Source organism: Ictidomys tridecemlineatus, chromosome 15 (assembly GCF_052094955.1).
Source record: "Ictidomys tridecemlineatus isolate mIctTri1 chromosome 15, mIctTri1.hap1, whole genome shotgun sequence".
In the NCBI taxonomy this organism is placed as follows: domain Eukaryota; kingdom Metazoa; phylum Chordata; class Mammalia; order Rodentia; family Sciuridae; genus Ictidomys; species Ictidomys tridecemlineatus.
This window is the reverse complement of record NC_135491.1, coordinates 48,446,355-48,455,533: the sequence shown is the minus strand read 5'-3', so window position 1 is coordinate 48,455,533 and position 9,179 is coordinate 48,446,355. Positions and strand designations below refer to the sequence as shown.

The 9,179-nt window shown below is 36.5% G+C and overlaps 1 protein-coding gene across 2 annotated transcripts in view; it reads left to right on the top strand.

Moving 5' to 3' along the window:
- Nucleotides 1-2,406: 2,406 nt before the first annotated feature.
- The window catches only part of Marveld3 (MARVEL domain containing 3), a 34,083-nt gene continuing 27,310 nt past the window's right edge, over nucleotides 2,407-9,179 (top strand). The window contains exon 1 of one of the 2 annotated variants that reach the window (XM_040280182.2): nucleotides 2,407-2,478. The gene's annotated coding sequence lies outside the window, so the exon portion shown is untranslated. The remainder of the gene's footprint in view (nucleotides 2,479-9,179) is intronic. The other variant, XM_021721721.3, reaches the window with a different exon arrangement.

Here is a 9,179-nt window from a genome sequence, read left to right as displayed (position 1 = left end):
ACTGATAAAAAATGACAATTTGGACAAACTTGCATATTTTTTTTTCATTGCCTTCAACTCCTGACTGGGGACTGTAACTTGGATCTGATATGGGGAGGGTCAGAAGAAAATTCTAGCATAGTAGAGCTCCAATCTCCTACTGCCCTTCTCTATTAGGATTTTTCCTTCTCTTTAATACATCTGCTTTTTGACTTTATGTGATTGAGAAATAAACACTAATTGCAGTAAGTTAATTTAAGAAAAAATGCAGTTTTCATGCTTGTGCTTTCCTCTTCTATGTAAAACAAAGGAAGTTCAAGATTAAAGTGTCACAAGAGAAAATAAAAATCATAGCTAACACTTACATAGAACTTGCATGCCAGTCCAAATTCTAGGTGCTTTGCATATATTCAATCATGCAATTATATTTTGGTGGTAGGGGGGTGGGTGCCAGGGATTGAACTCAAGGGCACTCAACCACTGAGCCACATCCCCAGCCCTTTTGTATGTTTTATTTAGAGACAGGGTTTCACTGAGTTGCTTAGTGCCTTGCTTTTGCTGAGGTTGGCTTTGAACTCTCATTCCTCCTGCCTCAGCTTCCAAAGCCACTGAGATTACTGGCGTGCACCACCACACCTGGTAAATTATCAGTTCTATGATTAAGCTCATTTCAATAAAGGAAAACTTTCCATTTCACTGGAGGAAAATTAGGTCCTGAAAAATTAAATATCATGCTCAAGTGCACAAATGGATCATATAGTTCAAACACATAGTTCAAGAAACCCTTCAAGCATTTGTTGAATTTGTTGCCTTTATTGTGAGTGGTTTTGACCTAGGTGCTTAGTAAATGGTACAATCACTCTCAAACTTCTCAAAAGTCTCAGCAAAACTGTGGACTAGAAAACAAAACTGTAACCAAAGTTCAAACCTTAGGCTGATTTCCCCACAGCCGTGGAAGTGACCTCCCTGGTCACAACAGCATGTTGGGATTACCTTCATCTTTTCTATAAGTTGTACCGAATCATCCACTTACGACATTCTTGAATTTGTAATTAATGTTCATTTCTTAATCACACCCAGTTAAAAGCAAGTGCTCACACTTGGGCATTCTCCTGGGAAATTTTCAGGATCTAGGATCCTTTCATGCTGCAGTATTTCCATTTTTAACACATAGTCTCCAAGATGCCCCTGTCTTGGGGAATAGAGATAGAGGAGGCAGAGAGTGAATGCACAAAAGGACAACCATTTTTATTGAGACAGGGTCTTGCCATGTTTTCTAAGCCAGTCTTGTATTTGTGCACTCAAAAAAATCCTCCTGCCTAAGCCTGCTGAGTAGCTGGGATTACAGGCGTGCATATTGTTACCTACTTGGCCCAACTATCTTTAAAAATCTTGAAAAAATGGTTCATTTACTTGGTGAGTAATATTCCATTTGGTTTATGTATCCACTGCTGAAAAACAAATGGCATCAAAACTTGAAGATTCTAAAACAACAATACACACTTATTGTCACTCACAGTTTCTGTAGGTCAGGAATTCAGGAGTAGCTTAGTTGGGTGGCTGTGACAGGGTCTCTCACAAGGTTACAGTCAAGATGTCATCTGGGACTACAGTCCACTGAGGCTTGCCCCAAAGTTGGAGGATCCACTTCCAAGATGGTTCATTTACAATAAACTAAATAAATAAAAAGGTGGCTCACTCATAAGGCTATGGAACAGTAGGAAGCTTCAATTCCTTAGCTGCTGGCAGACCTAAATCATTCCCATGTTGACCTCCAGAGGGATGCTTGAGCATCCTCACAACATGGCAGGTGGGATCCCCAAGAGTGAGTGAGTAAGGCAGTAACTCTTTTTGACCTCTCCTCAGAAGCTATCCTCTCTTATTTCTTTAATATTCTATTGGCTACATAGATCAGCCCTATTCAATAAAGGAGGATAAATCGTGGGGGATTAATATTAGAAAGAAAACCTCATGTGGGCCATCTTTGGATAAATAACTAAGGTCATACTGTCCCTCCATCTTCCTCTTCCGTATACATCTATCATTAACATCTATTTCATCTTTCAATTCTGCCAGTACTTCATGTACATTCAGGATTCTGTTTGTTAGGTGTGCATATGTTTATAATTGTTTTATCTTCCTAATAAATCAAAGTTTTATTGTCGGAGGCCACCCTGAACAGGAGCTATGCACACACCTTTAAGTCCTGAGTAAAGAGGTACTGAACTGGTATTGCACCCAGCAATGCAAGTGGACTTTACCTCTGCTTGGATAAGAAAGGTGCAGCTCTGGGAGTGGGCATCACCTGATGGGGTTGAATTACATGCACCTTTTTATTGTAATCCTACCCTTTTGCCCTTTTTTTAATAGATTGTTCCATGGATTAGCTCCCCCATTAATAAAACCCAGGTTTGAGGAGTGCTCCCTCTCTTTCTTGCCTGCCTTGTCTTCTTTGTGGGAGCTGATTGAGAGGGGCCATCACAGAACCCAAAGAAAAAGGTATTTCTCTGTCTGTGAGTCATAAGTTTGTGCCAGCCTAGTTCTCCTGGAGTGACCCTGACAGGAATAGTTGTGTGTTGTGACATTTTATGGTTAGGAAATGTCCAGCTTTGTCTCGGGTAAAGATATTTTAACACAAATGTATTTCACCTAAGGAAAAAAATATATTTCACCTAACATTAGTATAGCCACTCTAACAACTGTACCGTTAACTCTTGCATATATATTTTCCCATCCTTTTATTATCCATTTTTGTTTCATAGTCTTTTGGGGTTTTTTACTGCCCTATTTTTTGTGTTAAATAGTTATTTTTTTCTAGTGTTCTATTTTCATTCCATTTGGGTTTTGGAATTTTTTGAACTGGGAATTGAACCCAGCATTGCTGTACCACTTAACTGTGTGAAATTTGTGTCTTTGTATCTAAAATATGTTCCCCATAGATGGCATAAAATTGGATCTTGTTTTTCATCCATTTTGACAATATGGATGCTTTTTTTTTTTTTTGGTACCAGGGATTGAACTCAGGAGCACTAAACCACTGAGCCACCTCCCCAGCCTATTTTGTATTTTATTTAGACACAGGATCTCACTGAGTTGCTCAGCACCTCACTTTTGTTGAGACTGGGTTTGAACTTATGATCTTCCTGCCTCAGTCTCCTGAGCTGCTGGGATTATAGGTGTGCACCACTGCACCCAGTCTGAATGCTTTTTGATGGGAATATTTAATTTGTTTTTATTTAATGTAAATTTAGATGAAGTTGAATTTACATTTACCATTTTAATACCTGTTTTCTACATATTTATGCTATTTTTGTTTCATAGTCTTTTGGGGTTTTTTACTGCCCTATTTTTCATGTTAAATAGTTATTTTTTTTCTAGTGTTCTATTTTCATTCCATTTGGGTTTTGGAATTTTTTTTTTTTTGTACTGGGAATTGAACCCAACATTTCTGTACCACTTAACTGCATCTCCAGCCCTTTTTAATTTTATTTTTTAAAAGTTGAGAGAGGGTCTTGCTAAGTTGCTGAGGTTGGCCTCGAACTTGTAATAGTCCTGCCTCAGTCTCCTGAGTTGCTGTAATTACAGGCATGCACCACCATGCACACCTCTTTATTTTATCTTTGAAGTTATGTTTTAGTGATTGCTCTAGAGATTATAACATGTATCTTAATTTATCACAATCCTTCCCAGATTAATACTAACCTAATTTCAACAAAGTATAGAAACTGCTGCTCCAATATATGTATTTCTTTGCACTTTCCTTATACAGGTATTGCTATTATTATATGTATTAAATAGTTATTCAGGGCTGGGGTTGTGGCTCAGCAGTAGAGAGCTCGCCTAGCATGTGCAAGGTGCTGATTTGATCCATAGCACCACATAAAAATAAATAAATATATTGTGTCCACCTACAACTAAATATATATATATATATATATACAATATAAATATATATATGAAAATAGTTATACAAGTATCACAACAGTTTTATAATTTTGATTTTCTCTCTTAAATAAATCAAATAAATTCATGAAATAAAAGAAAAAATACATTTTATATAGCCTTTTATGTTTACCTAAGTTACTATTTCCAGCATTTCTCCTTATAGATTCAAATTACTATCAGATACAATTTCCTTTAAGTCTGAAGAGTTTTATTTGGCATTTCTTGTAAGGAAAGATGGCTAGCAGTCATCTGTTACCTATAACATTATTTTACTTTGATTTTTGAAGATTAATTTTGCCAGATATAGAATTCTTGATTGACTGTCTTTCATTTAATACTTTGAATATTGCATTCCATTGCCTTATGACCTTCATTGATCCTAATGAGAAGTCAGTTGTTAACTTTATGATTGTTCCCTGCACTTGATAAGTCATTTTCCTCTACCTGCTTTCCAGATTTTCTGATTAGCTTTCAAAAGTTGACTATGATGTATCTATGTGTTTATGTTACTTAGCATTCAACAGTATAGATTAATATTCTTCATCAGATTTGAGATGTCTTTGACCATTATTTTGTCAAAAATTTTCCTACCAACTTTCTCTCTCTCCTCTTCATGATTCCCACTGAATGTATATTGATATGCTCAATATTGTCTCAAATGTCTCTGTCATTTTTCTCCATTCTTTTCCCTTCTTTCTTTCTTTACTTCAGATTGGATAATATCTAATAACCTGTCAACAAGATTGCTGATTATTCAACCATCTCAAATATGCTGTTGAGAGACCTTCTAATGAATTTTTCATTTCAGTTGTACTCTTAAACTCCAGAATCTACCATTTGGTTCTTTTTTATTATTTTCATATCTTTATTCATTTTCTTTATTCAATCAGTCATTGCATTAGCCATGGTTTTTCAGAGGAACCAATAGGAAAAGTAAATATGCATATATACATATAAAGATATTTTATTATAAGAGATTAATAAGTTCCAAAATCTGTCAGGAAGTTAGAGACCCAGGAGAGCTGGAAAGGCAGTTACAGTCCAAAGGAGTCAAGTACAAGATCCAAAACAGTTGATGTGTCAGTTTGAGTCAAAAGCAGGGGCCGGGGGGAGACTGATGTACCAGTTCAAAACATTCAGGTGAGAGGAATTCCACCCTACTTGAAGAGGGTCAGTCTTTTTGGTTCTATTTATGCTTTCAACTGTTTGGCAAGGGCAGTCAGTTTTACTAAGTCTACTAACTTAAATGTTAATATAATTCAGAAACTCCCTCAAAGACACACCCAGAATAATTCTGACCAAATGTCTGGCACTCTGTGACTCAGTCAAGTTGATAGAAAAAATTAACCATTATAATCATTATCATCATATTTTCCTTTAATTCTTTAAGCATGGTTTCCTTTAGGTTTTGTTTTTCAACATACTTAAAACAGTTTCTTTGAAGCCTTTGTCTACTGAGTCTAACATTCATGCCCCTCAGAGATAGCTTCCATTAACTGAATTCATTTATGTTTGTGGATCATACTTGTCTCTTTATATACATATCTTATAAACTCTTGTTATAAAGTGGACATTTTAGACACTATATTGTAGCAACACCTAATTTTTATTTTTTTATTATTTTATTGGGTTTTTTTGTTGTTGCTGCTGTTTAGTGACTTGGTTGAACTAATTAATTATGTAGAATGTGTCTACCTTGCAGAGTCAGCCATTAAAATCTATGTCAGTATTTTCCTTTATTTTTAAATCTGGCTTCCTATGGGTTGTTTCTGGATCAGCATAGCTTTATGTTCCACTAATGATTGGGTTGCTCTAAAGATAAAGATCTTTTTAAATCTCTGACCTTTTCTAAGAGGACCTGTGTTTTCTGGATGCCCTCTCTTGACCCATTGTCTTCCTCTCTGTTCTGGAATTTTCCCATTTCCCTTCCTTCCTTAGGGCCTTGCCCATGCTTTTTCTTTTGTTGTAAACTTCTCAATCCTTCATCTGGTTACCTAACTCACTTATCCTACAGATCTCTGTGCAAACATCTCTTCCTTGGAGAAAGTATCCCTGACTTAACCCTGTGACTGATTCAAGTATAGTTTACTTCTTAGCACTAATTGTAAGTGTAATTTCACATTTTTGGAGTGATTTTCCCCTCTCCCTGAATTGCAATGTTCCAGGAGAACAACAGCCATGTTTTTCCTCTGTACTCCCAGTCTTTATCCCATAGTATATGCTCAAAATTGATGTGGTGCACAAACAAATAATGAATGCATGTGTGCATTAACCAACATACAGTACCTTATGGCAATTCAGTATTATTATCAAAATAGATATAAAAGCAAAGTTCTAAACCTAACATGGTTGAGAAAAATATGTTTAAAATATGTAACCTAAAGGACATTTTTATGAAAAAAAAGACTTAGCATATATAAAAATCAACTATTTTATCATACAAATGTCATTCATCTTTTCCTTTGTCCATACACATAGATACAATATTTGTGCATGTATACACATATAAACACAAAATATAATTTAAGATCCTTTGAATATGTGAACATAGTTTTTATATAGATAGTCTGATGGTATGCTGTACTTACCAACATTTATTTATTCATTTATTTATTTATTTTTAGAAAGAGAGAATTTTAATATTTATTTTTTAGTTTTCTGCACTCACAACATCTTTTATTTGTATGTGGTGGTGAGGATTGAACCCAGGCTTCACGCATGCCAGGAGAGCATGCTACCGCTTGAGCCACATCCCCAGCCCTACTTACCAACTTTAAAAAATCACATATGGGGTTGGGGTTGTGGCTCAGTTGTAGAGCGCTTGCCTTTCATGCATGAGGCACTGGGCTCAATCCCCAGCACCACATTAAAAAAAAAAAACTAAATAAACAAAATAAAGGTATTGTGTCCATCTGCAACTAAAAAAATTTTTAAAAATTTCATATATGTTCATATTTCATCTTCATATGAATAGTCATGAATATAATAACACCACATTATTGAAAATATGCTTAGAAAACTTCAGCTTTGTCTGAGTACTACCATTTTCCAAAGTGGTAGAATGGAAATTAGAATGACTAACAAGACCTCAAATATGAAAATCTCTAATTTACCAAGATTCTATGAATTCTCGAGGTCATACAAAAGGGAGTATATTAGTTTCCTATGGCTGCCATAACAGAAGTACTCAAAACTGATTGGCTTAAACAACAGAAATATATTATCTCATAGCTCTGGAGGCTAGAAGCCCAAGATTAAGATATAGGCAGGGTTGGTTTCTTCTGAGGACTATGAGGAAGAATCTGATCCACATGTCTTCCCAAGTTTCTGGTGGTTTTCTGATATTCCTTTGCTAATAAGTGTATCACCTTTACCACTGCCTTCATGTTAACAGGGAGCTTACCCTGGCTGGGTAGGTGTGTCTGTGTCCAAATTTCCCATGTAATAAGGACATTAGTCATATTGGATTTGGGGCCAAATCTATGTCAATAGAACCTCATCTTAACTAATTACAACTGCCATGATGCTATGTCCAAATAAGGTCCCATTCTGAGGTATAGAGAATTAAGACTCCAACAAATGAACTTGAATAAACACAATCTAACCCATAATGGGGAGCAAGCATCAGTCTGACGTGATGAAATGGAAAGATTTGTCAGAGAATTTGTTTTCCAGACCCAATCTGTTGAAATTGAAACAAAGAAGGGGGCTTCTACAATGATGTCAAAGCATTGCTGAGAAATGACTAAAAACATGAAGTTTTAAATTAGGTTCTTGATTGTTAAAAAAAAAAAAACTTTTCAAAACTCAAAAGAGAGGCCTTGCTATGGGTTTTAGATATGATTTGAGTATGTCCTATAAAAGTTCATATACTAAAAGCTTGGTCGCCTGTGTGGTGGTGTTGAGGTGGTAGAACTTCCAAGAGTTGGGGCCTAGTGGAAGGTACTTAGGTCATGGTCCACCACCTCAGAGAGGCCTGATATAGTTCTCACAGGACTGAATTTGTTCTTAGGAGACCAGTTGGTTATAAAGCTGGGCGTCTCACATGCTTGGCCCCTTCCACCTATGATTGTATCCCTTTCTGCTCCTCTACCAGGTTGTGATGAAGCTGAAGGTGGGGGACAGTTCACCAGAGCTGGCTTGTCCACCACAGAATCATGATCCACATAGATCTCTTTACACATTACCCAGAATCAGGTATTACCCAGAATCAGGTATTGTTAGAGCAGCACAAAACAGTAAGACAGATGTTTTAGGAGGACTACACAGAGGCTCAACACAGAAGAAGCAGGATTCCTGCATCCTATTTGCTATAACATAGCGTTATAGGACTACTGCCTCAGGGCTGGGATCCCTCTCAGCCTTTTTGAAGTTGCAAAACCCAACACGCCACGCTTGTTTATTTGATGTTGTAACACCGCCATTACCTCCTTTCCCCATCCCAAACCCAGAGGAACTGCCAAAAATAGATTTATTTTTAAAGACTGATTTGGTTTTTCAAATTTCACCACATCTAAGATCACAATACACTCTCCAACAAGGAGGTAAGCAAGAGCCGATGGCCACTGGCAACCAGAAGGGCTGAAGGACAGAACACTTAGGGACATACCATAGAAACAACCATAATGAAATTATGAACTATTATCTTTTATTCCCACCTTGCACTATCTTAGAGCACTTTCACAATAGCAAACCTAGAGAACTAGAAGTCAGGGTTACTGAAAATAAAATAAACACTATTTGGAATAAGGGATGGTAGGTTTATGAGTGGCTATTTTTATAGGTGATATTAATTTAGTCTCTAAACTTTTTTCTATTTTCATCATTTTCTACTATAAGGCCATTGTTAATCCAAAATAGTAATAATAGATTTGAAAGATAAGTAAGTTCATTCCTTTGCTCAATACATATTCATGAATACTTACCACATGCCAGGCATGACATAGTGGTGAAAACAAAAGATAGTCCTGTCCAATGGCAGTTCCACTGGGGAGGTAATAAACCATTTGTTCTTCACTGTCAAAAATTTACTTTGGGCAGTTGTTTTATTTTGTTTTGTTTTGAGAAGGGAATGTGGAGGTAGAAATTGCACTGTGCTGGGGATAACATGTGCCCCGAACAACAAAACAAGTCTGAATCTAAAAACAAGAGGCTTGAGGGTCCATTCAAGCCCACTTGGTCGGTGCCTAGATTTTATTACAAGCTGGCTCTTGGAGTCAGCTGCACCTTCTTTGGGCCAAGCTTGCCTCTTGCAT